Raw genomic sequence first — 22,469 nt, forward strand, 5'->3', positions numbered from 1 at the left:
TATCAACTAATTATGGACCACCCACCCACCAAATATAGCATTGATCAATCATAGCCCTTGTTGAGTTATCGTGCATACAAACTTAAGTGTCACACACATACACATATACACACACACACACTGACCTGACTACAAAGCTTTCAGCAAGAAACCAAAACTACAAAATGCCATACACAAAATGCACATAAATTAAAGTTTGCTGTTGTGTTTGATCCAGGCACAATGCAACATGATATTTCTTGTTAATTAAACAAAGAGGTAATTGCATATTTCCTTGACAGCAAGGAAATGTTAATTGACTGTCAAGACTGACTGAAACCACAGAATGTTTAACATACAATTGTGGGTTCATTTGCTGCAATATTCAGAAAATAACATTATATGAACCCTGCTGAAGGATAACTATTTCATGCCACAACAAATACCTTTCCACAGTAAAAAGAACCTTTTTAGACTAAATAGATATGTCAATAAATGAACAGAACATATGTTACCTGTGATTTGCAAAGGGCATATTTCTATAGTGTTTTAATGTTAAGATTTGTTATTTATTTTAACATTGTTTACTAATTAGTAGTCACTAATATAAAATTCTTCTTGATTAACTGTATGATTAGGTGGCAGAAATATGATAATTATGATAGTAACATACCAAATACTGTATACCTACAAACCTTTTCTGCCACACCCCTTTTTTTATCATCATTGAACAACCATTCCAATTGTTATTCTGCTTGCATACAGTGCTTTCTCAATTGACTTGAATTGTGATCAATAATAACATTGAATTGCTTTTTATAGTTATTGGGATCATTTGCTTGATCCTATGAAGTTTTACAGTACCTAAAAGAGTAAACATCTAAGAATGTATGCAAAGGTAATATACTATCTGTATCCAAGGACAGTATTTAACTTATCACAATATGAGGTTCAACTGCATTATACCATACTGCAACTTTAAACAACTACATACAAATAAACCTGCAAGACCAAGAAATATGCCTCCTCCCAACACATTGCCTTCTCAGGTATGCACAGTATGCCTTCATTATTAGCAATCATGGCTGGTGAAAGACATATAAATTGATAACTAAATTATAATTTTCAGTTGGAATGTCCAGCCAAATCAGTCTCCATGTGATTACTGTCATGTCTTTCTGCTACTACTGCACTCATGAAACTTTCTCTATGAGGCTTCTTATGCCCTTCAGCATGTCTCTTGACATAAATAGAATGAAAAGATAAAAAGTTTCAACACAATATGCATGAAAATATGAGTGTAATGTCAGGTATTTTGTGTGAAGTATTTGCCAGTTTTGCACACTTTTGGCAAACGTTTTGCTCACTGCCATAGGTGAAATTATTGAATTTTTTCTCATACAATGTCTGAAAATTTTGCCAACAGATGATTGAACGAACACCGGCCCAGTGACTAAACTGAGAGGATGAACATTTCTAGTTGCCAGAGAAATGCTTGTGGTTGCAATTGTGACCTTGCAGAGGAAATTGCATCCAACTTTCACAAAAATCCATCACAAAAAGAGTTTCCAGAGCACTTAAACAACCATAGATAAATGAAATACAGCTAATCCATTAAAACCACACTCAAGTTGTGAAATTTTAACCCTAAATATGTATAGCTTTTTTAATACTACTGATAAGTTACCACTGTAAACTGGTCATATACAGAATACCAAAAGATTGAGTGATTTGCAAACCCTGAAACTGGCATGTTGTATGATATGCTGCAGGTTTCCTGTAAACAAGGCTCTACTTTATTCATAAATAAGTACTCGACCACATCATGTGTCAAGGTGAAAGAAAAGACATAATTTTATAGAATTCCTAAATACAAACTGTAAATGATGACATCCTAGGCTGCTAGCACAAATACATGTATGGTGAACAAACTTACAACCTAGATCTATTACATGTTAATACGAGTAGGAAGCTAATTGTATTTTGCCAATTTTGAGCTGTCTACATAAACTTAATAGTTCAATCTTTTGTCAAGCAATCCCCCTTGCCTCAAACACAAGACTGCAGGGTTTAAAGTTGGTAAAGGATGGCTAAGCCAAAGGCTGTCATACAGTTGCACTGCTATGAGGGGTTTTCACACCGCCCATTCAGTAGTTACTTCAAAAAGGTACTGTAGAAAGATGAATAACAGATGGATAACAGCTAGATAGATTGGCAGAGTGAAGATGCTGAGTCACAATATATCAAGTGACATAGCTGGTTCGAGCTAAATGTTACATTCCAATATGGGAGAGTCTTTCAAATATCCAGTTGCTCAGACTTACACCAGTAGTTTATATACACTGTGCTTGCTCTCCATTAACCAGGTGCCACTCCATTAAATATGGAATAACAACATTTTGCTCCAGAGTCTTCGTTCATAGGAGGCATCCATCATGGACATACTGTTATTTATCATGATGGCAACTTCTATAGACCAGTCATGGAACCATGCAAAATATTTTGTGTGTCTTTGAGTGCAGCTTTACTTTCCTTTCCAATGTTTTGGTTGTGCTTCTACTGCCAGTACTATCCTTTTTTTCAGCATGTTAACGATCATTGACATCTACTGCCAGGGTGTGTTGTCAGTAAACCATCTTTTGAAAGTAAGGCCAGATTGGATAGTCAATGCTTTTGAATGACATATGAAGTTCTCTTGGATCTCATGCTGATCACCTGTCACCATTTTATTAAAATAGCTCAACACCTTGTCCAAACAAGGATCTCAATCACTGTAGTTTACAAAGTCATTACAAACTGAGGGCTTCTAATTTCATCCACAAAAGTCCATGAAATACGTACAGTATAGCCTATAGTGCTGAATAACATGTGGAGTGAGTACTTGGTAATTATATATTTCAAAATTGCAGACAATACGTTGCACATTGTTATACAGTGTACATAGGACAAACAATGGGGCATTAGAAATATTGTGAATCACCTTTAGGTAAGCACGACGCCCCTCCCCCTTGGATCCACCAGTACAAAACTAAGTATTGATCCTAAGCCCTATGGTACTAATAATTATTAAAATACCAGAGTGAATGGCCGTGCATGACACTGGCAGTACAGTATGCAGGCCTAAGTAAGGCTAACACAGTTACATTCCTAACATACAGTTACGCCTAATAGTAGTATATAGTATTACTACTACTACTAGTACTACTACTAGTAGTAGTAGAACTAGTTTATACTATGCCTACTACTAGTAATAGGTAGGCTATATCGAAATTCGGACTTCTTCATCAATTCCAAAGCGCTCGAATCGACCGCTCGCCATTTCTCTATTTCTATGATCCTTCAACTTAACTATACACGCTTGAAGTCGGACTGGAAGTCGCCGTTCATAACTAACATACTGTGACACCGTCACCCTCCTAGTAACGGTCATATATTGAGGTCGAGGGTGACGGTGTCACAGTATGTTAGCACCAATCAAAACAGATTTTAGAGAAGGTCTGGGGTTTCAGCCAATCGCTGCCAAGCACCCCTAATCAAGATGTCTGCGCCCATAGATGTAAACAAAGTGCGAAGCGTAGACGAGAAGAATGGCGACTTCGAGCCCGACTTCAAGCGTGTATAGTTAAGTTGAAGGATCATAGAAATAGAGAAATGGCGATCGGTCGATTCGGGCGCTTTGGAATTGATGAAGAAGTCCGAATTTCGATATAGCCTACCTACTACTAGTAGTAGTAGGCATAGTATAAACTAGTTCTACTACTACTACTACTACTACTAGTAGTAGTAATACTACTACTACTAGGCGTAACTGTATGTTAGGAATGTAACTGTGTTAGCCTTACTTAGGCCTGCAAACTGTACGGCCAGTGTCATGCACGGCCATTCACTCTGGTATTTTAATAATTATTACTACCCTAGGGCCTAGGATCAATACTAAGTTTTGTACTGGTGGATCCAAGGGGGAGGGGCGTCGTGCTTACCCAGAGGCGATTCACAATATGTGTAATGCCTCATTGTTTGTCCTGTACACTGTATAACAATGTGCAACGTATTGTCTGCAATTTTGATAAATATAATATTATTACCAAGTACTCACTCTACATGTTATTCAGCACTATAGCCTGGCTATACTGTATGTATTTCATGGACTTTTGTGGATGAAATTGGAACCCCTTAGTTTGTAATGACTTTGTAAACTGCAGTGATTGAGATCCTTGTATGGACAGGGTGTTGAGCTATTTTAATAAAATGGTGACAGGTGATCAGCATGAGATCCAAGAGAACTTCATATGTCATTCAAAAGCATTGACTATCCAATCTGGCCTTAATTTCAAAAGATGGTTTACTGACAACACACCCTGGCAGTAGATGTCAATGATCGTTAACATGCTGATAAAAAAAGGATAGTACTGGTACTACTGGCAGTAGAAGCACAACCAGAAACATTGGAAAGGAAAGTAAAGCTGCACTCAAAGACACACAAAATATTTTGCATGGTTCCATGACTGGTCTATGGAAGTTGCCATCATGATAAATAACAGTATGTCCATGATGGATGCCTCCTATGAACGAAGACTCTGGAGCAAAATGTTGTTATTCCATATTTAATGGAGTTAATGGAGAGCAAGCACAGTGTATATAAAATACTGGTGTAAGTCTGAGCAACTGGATATTTGAAAGACTCTCCCATATAATATGGGAGAGTCTTTCAAATACCAATATGATATTGGAATGTAACTTTTAGCTCGAACCAGCTATGCCACTTGAACTATTGTGACTCATCATCTTTACTCTGTCAATCTATCTACAGTAGCTGTTATCCATCTGTTATTCATCTTTCTACAGTACCTTTTTGAAGTAACTACTGAATGGGCGGTGTGAAAACCCCTCAGAGCAGTGCAACTGTATGACAGCCTTTGGCTTAGCCATCCTTTACCAACTTTAAACCCTGCAGTCTTGTGTTTGAGGCAAGGGGGATTGCTTGACAAAGGATTGAACTATTAAGTTTATGTAGACAGCTCAAAATTGGCAAAATACAATTAGCTTCCTACTCGTATTAACATGTAATAGATCAAGGTGGTCAGTTTTTTCACCATACATGTATCTGTGTTAGCAGCCTAGGATGTCATCATTTACAGTTTGTATTTAGGAATTCTATAAAATTATGTCTTTTTCTTTCACCTTGACACATGATGTGGTCGAGTACTTATATATGAATCAAGTAGAGCCTTGTTTACAGGAAACGTGCAGCATATCATACAACATGCCAGTTTCAGGGTTTGCAAAATTACTCAATCTTTTGGTTTACTGTATATGACCAGTTTACAGTGGTAACTTATCAGTAGTATAAAAAAGCTATACATATTTAGGGTTGAAATTTCACAACTTGAGTGTGGTTTTAATGGATTAGCTGTATTACATTTATCTATGGTTGTTTAAGTGCTCTGGAAACTCTTTTTGTGATGGATTTTTGTGAAAGTTGGATGCAATTTCCTCTGCAAGGTCACAATTGCAACCACAAGCATTTCTCTGGCAACTAGAAATGTTCATCCTCTCCGTTTAGTCACTGGGCCGGTGTTCATTCAATCATCTGTTGGCAAAATTTTCAGACATTGTATGAGAGCAAATTCAATAATTTCACCTATGGTAGTGAGCAAAACTTTTGCCAAAATCGTGCAAAACTGGCAAATACTTCACACAAAATACCTGACATTACACTCATATTTTCATGCATATTGTGTTGAAACTTTTTATCTTTTTCATTCTATTTATGTCAAGAGACATGCTGAAGTGTATAAGAAGCCTCATAGAGAAAGTTTCATGAGTGCAGTAGTAGCAGAAAGACATGACAGTAATCACATGGAGACTGATTTGGCTGGACATTCCAACTGAAAGTTATAATTTAGTTTTTTTCAATTTATATATATGTCTTTCACCAGCCATGATTGCTAATAATGAAGGCATACTGTGCATACCTGAGAAGGCAATGGGTTGGGAGTAGGCATATTTCTTGGTCTTGCAGGTTTATTTGTATGTAGTTGTTTAAAGTTGCAGTATGGTATAATGCAGTTGAACCTCATATTGTGATAAGTTAAATACTGTCCTTGGATACAGTTAGTATTTTACCTCTGCAGACATTCTTAGATGTTTACTCTTTTAGGTACTGTAAAACTTCATAGCATCAAGCAAATGATCCCAATAACTATAAAAAGCAACTCAATGTTATTATTGATCAGAATTCAAGTCAATTGAGAAAGCACTTTACAGTATGCAAGCAGAATAACAATTGGAATGGTTGTTCAAATGATGATAAAAAAAGGGGTGTGGCAGGAAAAGTTTGTAGGTATACAGTATTTGCTCGTGTTACTATCATAATTATATATCATATTTCTGCCACCTAATCATACAGTTAATCAAGAAGAATTTTATATTAGTGACTACTAATTAGTAAACAATGTTAAAATAAATAACAAATCTTAACATTAAAACACTATAGAAATATGCTCTTTGCAAATCACAGGTGACATATGTTCTGTTCATTTATTGACAGATCTATTTAGTCTAAAGAGGTTCTTTTCACTGTGAAAAGGTATTGTTGTGGCAGGAGGAAACAGTTATCCTTCAGCAAGGTTCATATAATGTTATTTTCTGAACATTGCAGCAAATGAACCCACCCATTGTATGTTAAACATTCTGTGGTTTCAGTCAGTCTTGACAGTCAATTAACATTTCCTTGCTGTCAAGGAAGTATGCAATTACCTCTTTGTTTAATTAACAAGAAATTTCATGTTGCATTTTGCCTGGATCAAACACAACAGCAAACTTTAATTTATGTGCATTTTGTGTATGGCATTTTGTAGTTTTGGTTTCTTGCTGAAAGCTTTGTAGTCAGGTCAGTGTGAGTGTGTGTGTATGTGTATGTGTGTGACACATAAGTTTGTATGCACGATAACTCAACAAGGGCTATGATTGATCAATGCTATATTTGGTGGGTGGGTGGTCCATAATTAGTTGATAAAAATATTGATTTTGGTGCTCATATCATGAATATTAATGAGGTCACAGGGTTAAACCTACAGTAGACAACCGTAAGACACAGTTTCATCAAAGGTGAGTGTGTTATTGATAGGTAGCTTACACATGGCGATGTGTGTTACAATGGATAACGTGTGTATTTATGAGGAGGTGTGGCTTTGTAAGGCAATTATTGATCTTGCTTCATCATTACATACTTGGAGTGTTCCCTGTTAATGAGCAGCAGAAGGAACCATGAAATGTTTTCATTCTGGTTGATAGTACCTTGCTATGCCAAATGTATCTTGGAAATACCCTAGCTGGTTGTTTCATATGTAAATAAGTATGCGCTTATTTCTACTTACGATCTAGTTGCTGGGAAAAGCAGCGATTTGTTTTGTTATTGAAGTGATATCATAGCATATTTGTGGTGAATAAATGCAATACTTTAATCTGGTGACATTGCAACAAGAGGACTGCATGTACTTGGTGATTTCAATAAACACAATTTGCAATTGATAATTGTATTTTATTGTTTATTTCATTAACTATTATTGGCAGATGAATGAAAATCCCCATTCCTTTACATTTTTATTATTACGGAAGGGACTAAAATCTTGTCATGGTGCTCTCTAGCATAAAATAATTTAAAATAATTAGATGAACCCAATTGCCTGTGATGCTATAACATCATTTGATGTTGTAACAACTTTGTCACAAAACTATTGCATTCTTTGGACTCGGTCACTAGCAAACCATGATGCTGTCACATTGAATATTCAGATAAGGTGACAAACAATTCAGTCTGCTACAATCCGAACTCCTGATTGCTAAATGATTGCTTAATGAGTGCTAAATTGGATTAAAGGGATTGATGCCACGGCATGAAACAAGGAAAGTCGAAGACTAGGTTGTTACGAGGGCCCATTGTAGCCTAACGCTAGTGAGAAACCTAATGTTATAATGTGGAGAGTAATTGAAATTGCCTACGTGATAAATCAGTATTTGAGAAATTAGGTCGGGTTACCGTGTCACAATGTTATAATACACGATTGTTCTGGTATATTCCTTATGATGACGCGCTGGTCTCGGGTTGACGTCGGTTTGCGTGAGATCGCGTGTAAGCTGTACACATTTTCGTGGATTCTCTGGAATATTCGCGAGCGATGCAAAGGACTTCCAAGAATAGAGAAACCGGGTCGCGTTGTTACTCGGGTGTATCGAGAGAGATCTAGATGATTCTTGACATGGCGAATCGTATATAAACCCGCCCAGATCGGAGAGTTTCTTAGTTTCTGTACGAATACAAGCGACGACACATTATATCATTCTACAATATATCGTCAGTGCTCAACTACCAGTATTTTCTGAAGGATTGAGATATCGATACCAAGATTGGTTCTACACTTCCATTCAGAAGTTTGAAGAGGACTTTGCTGTGAAACTACAGGTTTCCAGTGTTTATTTCGGAGAAGGTGAAGAATTTCTGTCTCCGTTGAGGAAGTTCGTTACGCCAGGAGTTAGTGGCTATAAAGCTGATTTTGGACTGACTCTGGTAATATTTAGTCGGCGAGAAGTTCGACTTGTGCTTCACTCTATTGTGGCTGGAAGTCCGTCTTCTATTTTGGAGCATCGCCGGAAAGAAGGTGACTGCTGATTCTGGGATCGCGAGAAACTTCGTCGAGGACCAGTGAATTTCGCGGTACAACGGACCGAGAATCGTCGTCATCGAGGTCGTGGCCGCTGTGGGATATCGCCGTTGGAAGAGACCAGCGTGTTTTAAAGTGTATCCTATCTTGTTAAGTTTGTGAGTAATTTTCTATATATTTGTAATTACCATTTGTTGTTGTTGGTTAAAACTCCATTGTTCAATATAGTTTACGTTCTCATTTAAAATCTCTAGACTCGTCAATTTGTCTGTGTTCCTTACGGAAACGAACCCAGGCTTGTGTCTCGTTAAAATTAATTATCGAGACCTCTCGCATTCCAACGTAACAAGGTGTTTTGAAGAAAAAGTTGTACTTTACTTTTTTGGTGAAGGAAAAGAAAACTTACATATTGATCTTTGAAGTGTTAACACTGGGAAGGTGTGTGTGTGTGGGGGGGGGGGGGGGGTCCATTGCAACCAGCCTTCACACTAACTCCGTCAGCATGTGTACCGCATATACTGAGCAGAACATTTTGGGTGTGTCTCTCCCCCCCCCCCCACCATGACTATCTCTCTAGGGAGGCTGATTTATGTATAACATTTCCACTGCTCCCTCCCCCATACCCAAGTGTTTTCGTAGGGAAATCTCAGAAAGTTACACCTACAACAGCATTCCTAATGCTAAACAACAGCCCAATCATTTAAGTTTGGAAAAGGCAATGGTCAGGCAAAACTCTTCTTCACACCAACATCATGCAGTATACTACTGCCAAGGGGATTGGGGTCTGGGGCTCAATAACCTCTCATAGGTTGGTCTGATAGGATGAAACATCTCAACACGTTAAGGCTTCAAGCTTTGTAAAAATGACAGGTTATGTATCTTACATTAATGCAAACAAAGAGGTATACATGGCTCTGAATGTAAGTAGAACATAAATAAACTCTAAATGTAAGCTAACAAGAGCGCCCTCTGTTAATATAAGTGTTCTTTGGCCACATTCGCTTGCCATTTTAACCACGAGACATTTTAAATCGGGCAAAGATAGTGAGTCCCATCTGTGGTCTTGTACCAACAACATAGGTTCTAAGTCAACGTGGCCTCCCACTGTGGCGTAGCTAACATTCAATTGTTAGGGGGGCAAGATTTTCGTAAGGGGGGAAATCCCGTGATGGTTGATGGTAGGAATTACCAAGAAATATATGTATTAACGGGCACCTCGTCTGCAAAAATACACATCCAATGGTTCAGTACAGTTCCACGTGAAACATGACACACTTTCATTTAATTTACCTCTATTGCAGAGACAGTCGTCGTGGTTTTTGCATAATTCCGCACATTATGAAAAGGATACAATGAATAAATTAGCTACTCTAATTCACTAGGCCTGCATGCCCAGATTTCCACACAAACAAGTTTCACTAAGCATATTGGGCCTATAAGTGCAGTGAAAATTCTCCTCAAGTGGCATCATAAGTCGCTGAAAATACACATGGGTTGCTAGCGTTAGTTTGTAATAGTTATACAACCGGCCAAATTATTGGCGCTTATTCTGTAGGACGATATTGATCAACGCGGTCTCCGTATGTGGGTATGATGAAGGCCCAAAATGTATATCTCGGTCTGATTTCCAAGTTCTGACCTTACATGAAGTATGAGCCCTGAGGTATGAATACTTTTGATTAGAACTCGAAAAAATGTAAAAAAAGTATTTTGAATACATAACTGGATTTCATTTGGGTGGGGGGGGGGGGGCAAGACTGTAGCACAAAGCAAATTTGAAAGAAAAAAATCTGGCTCCCTCTGCTTACGCCACTGGCCTCCCTAGCTGTATAGACTCGGAATGATATCATAAATATCTACCCTTTCATTCTCCTCTCACTCATCTCTACAATAATGCATTTGATCGTCCTGATCATTGCATCAATGGACCCAGCGAGTCCAACTCTAGGGCAAACAGTATTTTTATCAATTTTTATGACGTTATATTGTGGAGCGGTATTTGGCGCCAATGCATGTAAACTTTGCCCGACTGGCTTGTATTCTATATTTAAATATTAAAAACAAAGTTAATTTTTTCAATGTCATTTCGATTGCCTCCGACCTCTGGTAACTTTCTTATTATAGTTTTTACAATTTTTTATGTCTTTTTAACATGCCGCCTTTTATTCAAGTAGAAAAGAAAAGATATGAAACGTAAGAAGTAAGAGAAAGTGTCATGCTGTATATACGCCACAAATTATTATGCCATTGCATGTTGCATTTCCGACTTATTGACGTACACGACTACATCACATCCGCTTGGAGTTAAAAGACGGGAAAATCGGGATTTAATTTTCAAAACGTACCTTTGCAATTAGCTTTCAAGGTAATAATAAGTTTCAAGTTGACAGATCTTTCCAGTGCTGTGGGGTTTGCCTTAGAAAGTATTCTTATGAAGCGCCCTCACATGGAGAGCAACTTACACTGAGCTAATACTGTACATGGATATCACGTGAAAGCATCGGTCTGCCATAATATGCATTCGGAGGTTCAGCTTCCTATAGACCTCTTCATTTAGACACCATAATTAATCAGGCTAACCCTAATGGTAAACCTATAGGGTGAGGGTCAACGCCATAATTGTTTGGAAAATTCTTTTCGAGGTCGAAAACCTTTCCACTTAATTAATGCCGCACATATAAATTTTAGTTCCAACCAAGATTTTGACTTTCTTAAGACTTTAATATTTTGGACATGCCATTCTCCTGTGATTCTGTGACGTTATCACACTCGTTTGGAAGGTGGGAAAGTTTTCCATAGAACTATTAGTTCGGCAAGTTTCTTTCGATTTTTAGCCTCAGTTTGAAAATATGGCCAGTTGAGCACTTTAAAGGTCAAGCGACACGTAGACTTGACTTTACATAATATTAAACTTAACAATTCTTACATTAACAAAAACCCAACACCGCGATTTTTTTCCGTCTCCAAAGGGGTAGAAATCGGTAAAAAGTACTATTACGTAATAGATTCAGTGACGTCACGGGGGGAGCGCAGAAGAGTGCAAACTGTATGTGTTCTGCGCAGTGCATTGGGTATGTAGAAATCTCAAACTTCTCGAAAATATTACCTTTTTCAGCAGTCTGTTACAAGAAAGTTAAGATTTGGATTGAGATGAAAAATCACAAATTTATACATAAGACATCGAACAAAACATCCATTGACTTCGTTTTTCATAAATTCCTTGCATTTTCTTCCTATCAAGCAACATAAACTCCGCAAAAATCGGCTAGATTGACTCGTTCAGGGAAAGCTGAAAACAAATGACGTCATTTGTTTACCAAGCCGAAAGTGCATGACATCGTCGCATACGTACGATATTGCTACCACATACAGTTTCTATACACGCACTGTAGTACGAATATATACACAGCACAGCATAGCTTATACATATCGCGAAATGGCTGCCGGTGGCATTGACACACAGTATTTAGATAGCAACGGCGAAGAAGTAAGGGAAATGGAGGACATGGTGGACTATCGTGGGGGAGTTTTTCCCTACATGTTCGAACCGGAGACCAGCGAAGAGGAAGCGGGATCGGACAGCGATGTCGAAATTGATCGTCTTGACGGAATACAACGGTAACGTTACGCCTAGCGTACTATACTGTATATAGGATAGTAGTGTCACTAGTTAGGCCTAGAACCGATGAATGTTTCCTAACTTTGCTCATACTCTTAGCTAGCCAATTTGTTGATGGGGCAGCAAAATTAACATGAAAGTGCGGTCGAGTTAAGTTAAGGAAGCTACTATTTTCCTTAAAAGTTGTGTCAGCACATGCCCCGGAACATGTCACACAGACATATTTCATTTGGTTAGTAGATTGAAGGAGCCAATTGGAAGAGTGCACAACAAATTCAGAGGTGGCCTATTATTAATTTCCTAGCAGTTGTAGTGGCAAATAAGTGAAGTTACCACAAATCAGGGAAAGGGTGGGGGGGGGGGATGGAGAAGGTGGCACCTCACACCACCTTTTTGTTATTTCCGCTTCAGCTAATTTCATAACCAGATTTTCTCAATCTAGGGAATGGATTCAGAAGTGGGAAAAAGTTGGAAACGAGGCAACATCGGCCTGTTTTATTTTCCTTTGCAGCATTCTCCCAACAGAGGCAAGACTTCTAAGAAGAGGCTACCCCCTCCTTACTAGTGATGTTATTTGTAAGGAGTTAAGTTCAACGGTAGATTGCCCTTCAGAGGTGCCCCTTTTCTATTTTGACATGTTAGTACAGTATGCCCCAATAATTGAGGTCGGTATGAAGTCATTGAATTGGCTCTTTATTATTTGAACTGGTTTGTATTGTTTACAGGTGTCATTGTGGCCAATGTGCTGTAATGCCTACAGCAAGGGAGTGTAGATGCTGCAGCAAAATAGATAAGTAAGGACTGTGATGGATGAAGAAGGTGCTGGATGCATCACCTTACACCCAGGTTTTGAAGCTATGTGCCTGAACCCATTGTTTCTTCAGACAGCCTACTACATGTACCGTCAACAGTATGGTGGACGTGCACAGGAAAACAGGATCCAAGAGTAAGTATAGAATACATTATTTTTGTTGTATACCTTTATTCATTGCTCTGACCTGCTGTTGAAAGATGTAACAATACAGAGGGTGTATTCATAGTTTTGTTTTGTTGTGAAAGGAATAACAGTAAGATATAGATTTGATCAAGAAAATTTGTGCACCATGTTCAAAACCTGCTTCTGATTAGGTCATTTTGTCCAAAAACTGGTGTAATGCCCTTGAGGTTAACCCTTATCATGCTGACTGACATAGTAGTCATTAACACTGAGCCATGGAACCAAATGCCACACAAAAAATGTCCACCATGCTTGTGCACGATCCATTTACAAATTTTAGTCCCCGAGATACAATGATCAGTTTGTATAAATGGCATAGCTAGGCTTACTTTAGGGGAGGCAGATTTAGGGGCCAAGCAAATTCTGGAAATCATATGGAAATTTATTTTAAAATTGACGTCCCCAGATGGCTACCAAGCTTTTGTGTGTCTTCATCATTTATAGCTGGTTTTCATGATTATTTTACAGGAAATACAGACACAGAGCATACAGACAACTTGCACGGATGAGCTAGCAGTTTTTAGGGAAGGATATTGTGTTGTTCTCCTATCCTATGCAGTAAGGAGGATTAGAGAAGCTTTACCATCTGAACAGTATGAAGGATTTAAATTATCAAGACTGTGAGAATGTGGACTGTTTATGCAAAGTCATAGTATCTTTTCTGCAAAGTTTTATAGAAACAGGGTTCAGTCCTGTCTGTTTTGTGGCTGAATGGTGAACATTTTGGAATTCCAGCTTACATTTTTCTGGTTCATGGTATTAACTACAATCTTGGATGAAATTTTACATTTTCAAGTTTGGGAAGTACATAACAGTAATAAATAATAAAAACTCAAGTTAATTTTTTGTATGTATTCTCTCTTATAAGCAAAGCTGTCACTTCTAGTAGCCTGCCAACAAAATCTGTATGATTGAAACCTCAAATATACTAGGTTAAAATAGAAGAATAGTTTGAATAAAGTACTCTAAACCACTATGTCAATGGGATCTGGAGAGCTTAGGCTTTCATTTTAATAAAAGTGTAATGAGAATCAATCTGAAATTGTTCATTAATCCATGGAATATCAAGGTTACTTGATCATAAATGGGACAAAAAAAATCACATTTTATCCCATGCGGGGAACAAACAGCAAATTTCTGTCAATTCTTTTCGAGAAAAAAAAATTGGCAACATGTTTGAAACACCAAAGTTGCATACAAATAGTAAGTCAGCATGAAATTTATATTTATGAAGTCTAAGCTCTCTAGAGAGGAATACTTGTCATTGGAACTTTTTTTAAATATAATGTTATCATTTAGTTAGTTAGAATGGAAACCAGATGTAAGTAAAACTTTAATGTAAAACTTTAGCAACTTCCCTAAAGGCTAGCCACCTGTTAATTAACACTGCTCTGCAGCTGTGCCAAAACATCATGTGAACAGACAATTCACAGAGTCGATTGCTCCCCACTACAATGAAACAAAATTAGAAATTGGGAGGCCATCAACTACAGTACTTCAGCAAAGCTTTTGAAATCTGCTTCGGTGTTGATTTATGGCATCCTCATTGTTCGGATGAACATAGGAGCTTGCAAGTGGTGGGGGCTCTTTTCTGACAGGAACAGGACACTCCTCTCCCAGAGTTCCACTGAAGTTGTTGCAAGCAGTCAAGAAGTTCCCATACATAATCTGTAGAATAGTAAAGATATGAAGAATAATATAATAATAGTTCATTAAAACATACCATTTAGATAGAGGCATTCCAATCACTCCATTTCGGTCAATAGGCATGGCACAGTTGTCAGTCAAGTCTTTGGATGCCCAACTAAGGCGACAGCTGAGTATACACCTCAATTGGTGTGGATACATGGGTCAGGTTTTACCTGACAACTTGTGCCTGAACAATTCCAATATATTTTTTACTGATTACAACAAAAACACTACACCTGTTTGTGCACCTAATATTATGGATTATGTAATCTTCAGCAGGATGTGTGGTCATTGTCTCAGTAGCCTAACCACTGTTTATGTAGTAAAGTAAAAACAGAGTAACATCCTGTCCCATCCCCTTGTAATCCATGGTAAAAGAGTGTATAAGATGCAACTTTCACCATTTGTATTCAGTAGCAGATATCCAGCCATGTGAAGATATAATATACTCTGTTAAATCCAACTACTTGTTTGTGCCTTTATTTCTTGTTCACATACAGCTGTGACAACTCTACCAGATACAGTATGTATATGCTAATTGAAGTAAAGACTGATGGCCTCACCACACATTCCAGACTACCCCACAGTGTTGGTGTCAAAATTAATAATGATCCTCTTTCCAGAAAGTTATGGCACCAATTGATTTTCCAGACTAATCTACTATCAATCTTGAAAATTACCTTGAAGCGTCATCTTTGTCATGTTCAGATGAGTTAACTGATGGAGTGTAGTCCAGACTACCTGGCGGTTTTTTGGTGTATCCCGATGTGGATGCCACAGCAGCAGACGGACCATCATCGCCACTGTGAGATGGCCCTGGTTGCTTTGATGGTGTTCTTGTCTCTGTTGGTCCAGTCAGCAACTTCAATTTTGGTAGGGGGACCAGTGAACACTGACTTCTGCATACATGTGTTACATTCACTGAAAATTAGAATAAACGCTTATTATACCACACGCATACAGTAGGCTGCTCTTGGACAGGGGTCAGCTGCCTAGATGGTTCACTTATCTTTTCTGAAGAAGAGCATATCCTCCTGCTTTATGTGGCTGCAAAAATATGGGCCACTCACACCATGAGCATTGCAAATGACTTCAGCTTGGTTTCATATAGTATAACTACAATATAATCTCCCTTCTCTCAGTAACTATAGATGTAGCCTTTATATTTTCCTGTGAAGCCATCAGGTATAGCCTCCTCAACCACTCTCGTCAGGCAGGCGGATATGATGGATAAAATACAATGTATATTATCCCCTAGTCAGCCTGCCCAATGTGCAGTTTTAATTGCTATTTTGCTTTCAACGAGTACTGTTTCTAAAATTTTGGCCCCTGTACTCACTTCTGCTATAGAATACTCTATAGATGTATGAAAGTTTTCCATTCTTCCTTGTATTACCCTAGCTTACACTTCTGTACCACATTTTCTCCCCCACCCCCACCCTCCCCATTCATCACTCTATTAAAACCTATTTATGGGAACCTTTCGGCCTTAATACTGCTGCCTCCTTTTTGTCTGGTAGCTTGCCCCCCATATACATGCCTCGATGTTTTACTGGTAGAGATTCCTTTTATCCCGTTCAAAACTGACTACTTAAATCTTTAATGCCTGTCACCACCCTCCCCTCCCCCATTTCCCAACTGTTTTTCGGTAATATCAAGCACATGTCTATAAGATCATGCTACCTTTAGATGGAGATGTACATTCTGCAGAATCCTGCCTTTATTTTCACTGCAGTTGGTTGGGGAACAGCTTCTAGATTAATCTAAGTATTGAAAATTGGGAAAGAAAATAACAAGGAAGTTATGAAAGTTCATTTAAGAAAGCAGTTTGATATGTTTGAAAGTACCTGTCACAAGCGTTTTCTCTTGTAACAAAAAATGCCAAAATTGCAGCCCAACCAACAAAAATGGCAAAATATAAGGATGTCATTTACTGTGAAACATATGAGCTATGACTCTGAGTATATAGATAGGTGGGAGCACATTATAATATTGGGCAAAATGACATGTGAACATCTTATGCTTGTTATTCTGGATTTTTCATGATGTACCACAGATAAAAGTTAATATAGCCCTAGCCTACGCCTAACTTTATCGTCGCCGTACCTAATTTAGGGCCTAACTAACTGAATGAAACTATAAGAATTAGCCTACTGTAAGTTAGTAATAATACCAAGTTAGTCCTTGTTGTAGTAGGCCTAGGCCAGAAAATACACTTACTCTTTTCCGATCCAGCTTCGCAACTACTGGTCTACTTGTTTCTATATCTCCTCGAGATTTGAAGATACTTTCTCCAAATAGAGAAGGAACGGCATTGTCTTGTAGACGGCGAGCTGTTGGTGTTCCAAGTCCAAGTTGCGCGGATAGGCGATGGGAATCGAAACTTTAACTGGTGAAGGGCGCACTGCACACATAAGATTCGCTCGAAGGTCCAAGCCAATCTGTACTTAGGCAACTAGGTTGGCTGAGTGCACTGGTACTAAGCTATCGCTGTATACAGTGTTTGACGAACACGAAACTTTCTTGTACTGTTGTGCACCCATCTGATATTTTGTTTACTGTTCGTGACGTATTGTTTACGGCTTTGATCTCGGTTAGCATATTAGGCATATCTAGCTTTGGTAACATTGGCGGTTCCCCCGTGACGTCATTATCTTACGGAATTAGCTTGGTTATTAACTTAATTAAAACAGCAAAGAAACAATTGTAGAAATCCAAATTTGGAAAATAGGGTTTTAATATGTAGCTTTTCAATTTGTGTAAGTTTGAAGGAAATCTGTTACGTGTCACTTGACCTTTAATCATTTTGAACTTCTAAACCAGAAATGGTATGAGCATCCGTCTCATCCCACTCTTACGGAATAACTTTGAGAAAACAGGTGTATTGGACTATATAGGCTACAAAACATGTGCATTATTGTGTATAGCTGATCATGTGAAGGTTTATATAGAAGCACCCCTTCCTTCCGCAAATTGTTCTCATCTGTTATTTGTATATTTCAAATCAGCCTGCTGAACTTTGGTCCGGTAGTTAGCTATTTGTTGTCTACTGATGATTCAATGATTATGTATGTAAAAGGGTAAAGCGCCCTCGATCGGGTGAATTGACCGATAAGCCATTACTGAGAACGGTTAAATAAATACGGGCCAAAGAACCGGCCTTAATTTAATCGTAGCCATCCGTCTCGTCTACTAACTACCTACATAACACTATTCAAACATCTTACATCACTGCTCATTCATTAGCCGTGCTGCTGGGGTATTTTTCTTTATTATTCACTTTTCTTAAAGAATGAGTACATCATTTATAGAAGGGCAATGAACAGCCTAGTAATGAGCAAATAAGAAACCAGAAAGTCAAAGATTTAGTGATTCCTTGCCCATAGGAGAAATTTTGTTAGGGCTTTGATTTCAACTTGAGAGATTTGGATATATCATGTTTGTAGGTTATTCATAGTTTTGGCTGTATTGACCTTCACCAAAACAATAGGGATCATCGACATACCAAGTAAATATCAAAATCTTACTGCTTACTGCAAAGATACTGGCCAGAGAGAACCTACAGGAACTTAGTAACTTACGTGAAATGCAGCTCGTATACCGGTTTCGTTGCGACACTTTTGTACGGATGCCTGATCCGGACGACGAAATGATATAGGCAATAGGCTTGCGCATCATCATCGTAGGACATAAACATGTATGTGATGACAGTATGGTCGATGTCGGGTACCGTAGAATGGGTTTTCTGAAAACTACTTCTCTTGACCTCAAAGGAAATTTGACACGCATGAAATTCCACAGCGATTTTGTTCTCACCAAAGGCAATCTACGTGCTTTGTTTGTACATTAACGCAATTTCACTTTTAGAGTAATTTTTTACAAGTGTGTCAGACTTTCACCTCTGCTGACCTCAAATGACTGTTGACCCGTGTCCAATATAATAGGGATCTTCAACACAATATGGGCCATCTACATACTACGTATGAAATCCTTCCTAGTTACCCCACCTATAAGATATTGTGTTTACAAGCAGCTTAAGAGGTTTTTAGTTTGACCTCTGGTGACCTCAAATGACCTTTGACCTCCACCAAAAACAATAGTAGTCTTTTTCCTAATATGGGTTACCCACATGTAGAGTATGAGGTAAATACAAGCTTCAATTATTGAGATATCGTGTTTTACAAGAAAGTGTCACATACACACACACGCACACGCACACACGCAAACCCACACAATCACCATCGCATTGATTTCTTTAGCCTTTGGCAAGGAATCAAAAAGAGGCCTGTTTCTGGATATAATGCCCCAGAGAACTACAGGAACTGAAAAACATTGACTCAGACTTTTCTATTTTATTCTTTTTATTTCAAAACAAAAATATAGTATAAATGTAAAAATACACGAGGTGCACAAAATATGAATATATAGGTTAAGAGAAAAGATGTGATAAGGAGCTTGAAATAAACTTTATTGAAATGTACTGTAAAAGTCATTACAATCCCAGCTGCCTATACCACTCCACCCACTCCGAAGACTTAATAATAGTAATAATGATGACAACGACGATTTTCTAATAATAATAATAATAATCATGATAACGATGATGACGATAATAATAGTAACAACAACAATAATAATACGAATGATGATAATGACAATAATAATAATAGTAATCATAGTAACAACAACAACAATAATAATAATAACAATAAGAATGATGAGGATGACAATGACGATAATCATAATAAAAGTAATAATAGTAAAAACAACAACAATAATAATAACAACAATAAGATTGATGAATAATAATAATAATAATAATTAAAGGCATTTATACATTAAGTTGCCCATGGATTGGTGTACATGAAACTCTCGACCCGCCCACCCTCCCCACTTCACCCCTCCACTGGATGTGTGCAAGTTATCATGGTTCACCAGTGGCCTCAGATGCAATTTGGTGCAATATAGCACACTTCAACACCCACTCCCCTCAACATTTTTCACGAGGGGGGGGGGGGCTGGCGCCCCCAGCCCCCCGGTTCCTACGCCCTTGTGGTTCACTATTTCACTCAACAAATGCTGTAACATGCTTGGACCACATAAACACTGAATGCTCCAAACCACCGTACTTCAGATGTTGTCAGCAACTGTTTCCATCGTCGAGGCATTTCAAGTAACACACTTTGCATTGAATTGGTGCCTTCATGAATAAAATGCAGTCAAATAAACGAATAGTTGGAAGCAATACAATATATTTTGTAGATTTCAGGAAGTTAAAAAAAAAATCAACAACTGTTCATAACTTTCTGCAGATCATTTCTCATGTTTTTGCTTTGTCGTGGCTCCTGCTTCAAGGTGTCCTGGGTATTACAGGGTATTACAAGTCATTGCCCACAAAACCATGAGTATGAAGCATTGAATTCAATGAATTTTTAATTATTTCTTGAAGCTTATGCTCTTACTCATATGCTTTGATGATGCTATGATGGATGGCTAGTTCTCACTTAAAAAAGAACAAATTAAAACCATTAGATAAACACAATCATTTCACAGACTGAGAGGTGCCTTGTACTTACTGCATTGGTCAGGAGAGAAAACCCGTAGGTTACCTTCATGTTTAAAGTTAAGTCTAAATTTTTCCATTTCTTCTTTGTTTTAAATGATTTGCTTGTAACCCTATCAAGAATATTGTTTCCCAGAAGACATACTGTGTTTATGCTTCTAATTGGCAACACCTCTCAGGTTTAGTCAGATACCTCCAGCCAGGCGCATAGCCAGGAATTTGCCAAGGGAGGGGCGAAACTGTTGGCAAATTATCAGAGCCGTACATTCGGCATTGCAAACTATCTAAGCGTAGCGCCACCATGGTTGGCGCGAAGCGTCCAACAAAATTTTGGCTAAAATGCCTCCCAGATGGCTGAAAAAGGCACTTCTCAGGTCTTGTAAGTTGCATCTTAGCATTTACTCTTTTGAAATTACTAGCGATATCATAAAAATATTAAACATTTTTTTTTTTAAATGCTCAAGGGGGGGGGGCGGCTACCCCATTTCCCCCCTTTGGCTACGTGCCTGCCCCAAGCCCCTCAACCTCCACCCTAAAGCACTACAAAGTGCTGACTGGCAGGTGGTGGTTCCCAGTGTCAGCCACTATAGAATAACAATACTTGTCCATACTTTTGAGGGTGTTTTGGCACAGAGATTAGTCAAACTTTTGGCTTTAAAGGTAGTCAGTATAGGCCCCAAATTATAGCATGCTATAACTGCTAGAAGTTTTCAAAAAGTACTTTCCTGGAGGTCTTTACTATACAAACTGTTCTCAGAAATTGTTAAGGAACATACAAGATGACTAAATGTCCCAGTTAGGAAATTTGCTTGAAGTTTGTAATAAAAAAAGTTTAAGAATTTTGAACAGAGGTGACCACATTTGAATATCTAGCATAGTTGGGGCCAATATAGTATACCTTCAGGAGGAACCCCACCTGGAATTAGTGATTTACTTGAAACACTCTCAATGCATATCTATTTTCTTTACCGGGCCTCTATATTGCACAAAACATTTTACCATTAACTTTTTCCTTGCAAGAATATAAAGAAATTCCAAGAGACCTTTACATAGCCACAGGAACAGTGACACCAATTTATGTGTTCATTATGCTGTCCCCAATTCCCACCCCACTCACTTCCTCACATGTTGTCATTTTGTAATATATTATCAAGGGATGAATTGCTATTGCAGTTGAAGTCTCCTTTTTACTGGACACTGCCTTGATATACCATTCTATATGAGATCAACCTCACCTTCTAGTTTACAGACACACTCACTTTAAGCATTGTAATCGGGTCTGAGTGTTTGTGTCTTCAGTCTTTTTCTCTCTCTATAGGGTCCTTGATCGGGACTTAAGTGTCCCTCCTGATCCTTTTTTTCTACTAAACTAAACTATGCCCAACATTAACTCAACAGTATGTGGATATGAATCCAATTATTCATAAAGTACCTGCACTTTTTCTTTTTCTTTATATATTAGTTATCTGATATTAGTTATGATGACTTTAAATTTACCAATACCATTCACATTTGCTGTGTAGAGTGATGGACACTAGAAAGCGAGATTATCACAGAGAAAATTCCTATGTAGACAATGTGAGGAAATTCAACGAGAGCTTTGCCACTGAAAACTCCTGTAATTCCTTTTGTTACAAGTCTCATGATGGTGCCGAATACTTGAACTTCTTTTTGGAAACTGTTTGGCTGTATGATATCTGTTGATGGAATTGAACCACCTGCTGAATGAATTCTGCATCACCAGAACAGATTATATAATGGCCTAACAAGTTCCAAAAAAAAAATCAATTTGGTCTATATCTTAGCACCTGGAACTTTAAAACTGAAGTCCAATTTTGGAGTTGAATGTCAAAAACAAATCATCAAGGGCAGCGGAAGCACTTTTAATCTGGGGGGGGGGGGGGGGCACCGACATCAAAGGGCACTTTGCAGAAATTTGATTGGACTGATGCAGCCTTA

General features: G+C 38.1%; 1 protein-coding gene and 2 long non-coding RNA genes across 3 annotated transcripts in view; 2 read left to right on the forward strand and 1 right to left on the reverse strand.

Moving 5' to 3' along the window:
- Positions 1-19,464, forward strand: part of LOC139959654 (uncharacterized) — a 39,262-nt gene extending 19,798 nt beyond the window's left edge. Inside the window, exon 5 of the mRNA XM_071957450.1 lies at positions 19,376-19,464. The gene's annotated coding sequence lies outside the window, so the exon portion shown is untranslated. The remainder of the gene's footprint in view (positions 1-19,375) is intronic.
- Positions 1-22,469, reverse strand: part of LOC139959674 (uncharacterized) — a 254,502-nt gene that overhangs the window by 133,323 nt on the left and 98,710 nt on the right. The gene's annotated exons all lie outside the window — the stretch shown is intronic.
- LOC139960565 (uncharacterized) lies at positions 12,034-14,094 on the forward strand. Its single transcript, XR_011790565.1, has 3 exons — positions 12,034-12,260; positions 12,987-13,207; positions 13,727-14,094. It is a non-coding gene; the product is annotated as an uncharacterized lncRNA (long non-coding RNA).

The sequence above is a fragment of the Apostichopus japonicus genome, chromosome 19 (genome assembly GCF_037975245.1).
Source record: "Apostichopus japonicus isolate 1M-3 chromosome 19, ASM3797524v1, whole genome shotgun sequence".
Classification (NCBI taxonomy): domain Eukaryota; kingdom Metazoa; phylum Echinodermata; class Holothuroidea; order Aspidochirotida; family Stichopodidae; genus Apostichopus; species Apostichopus japonicus.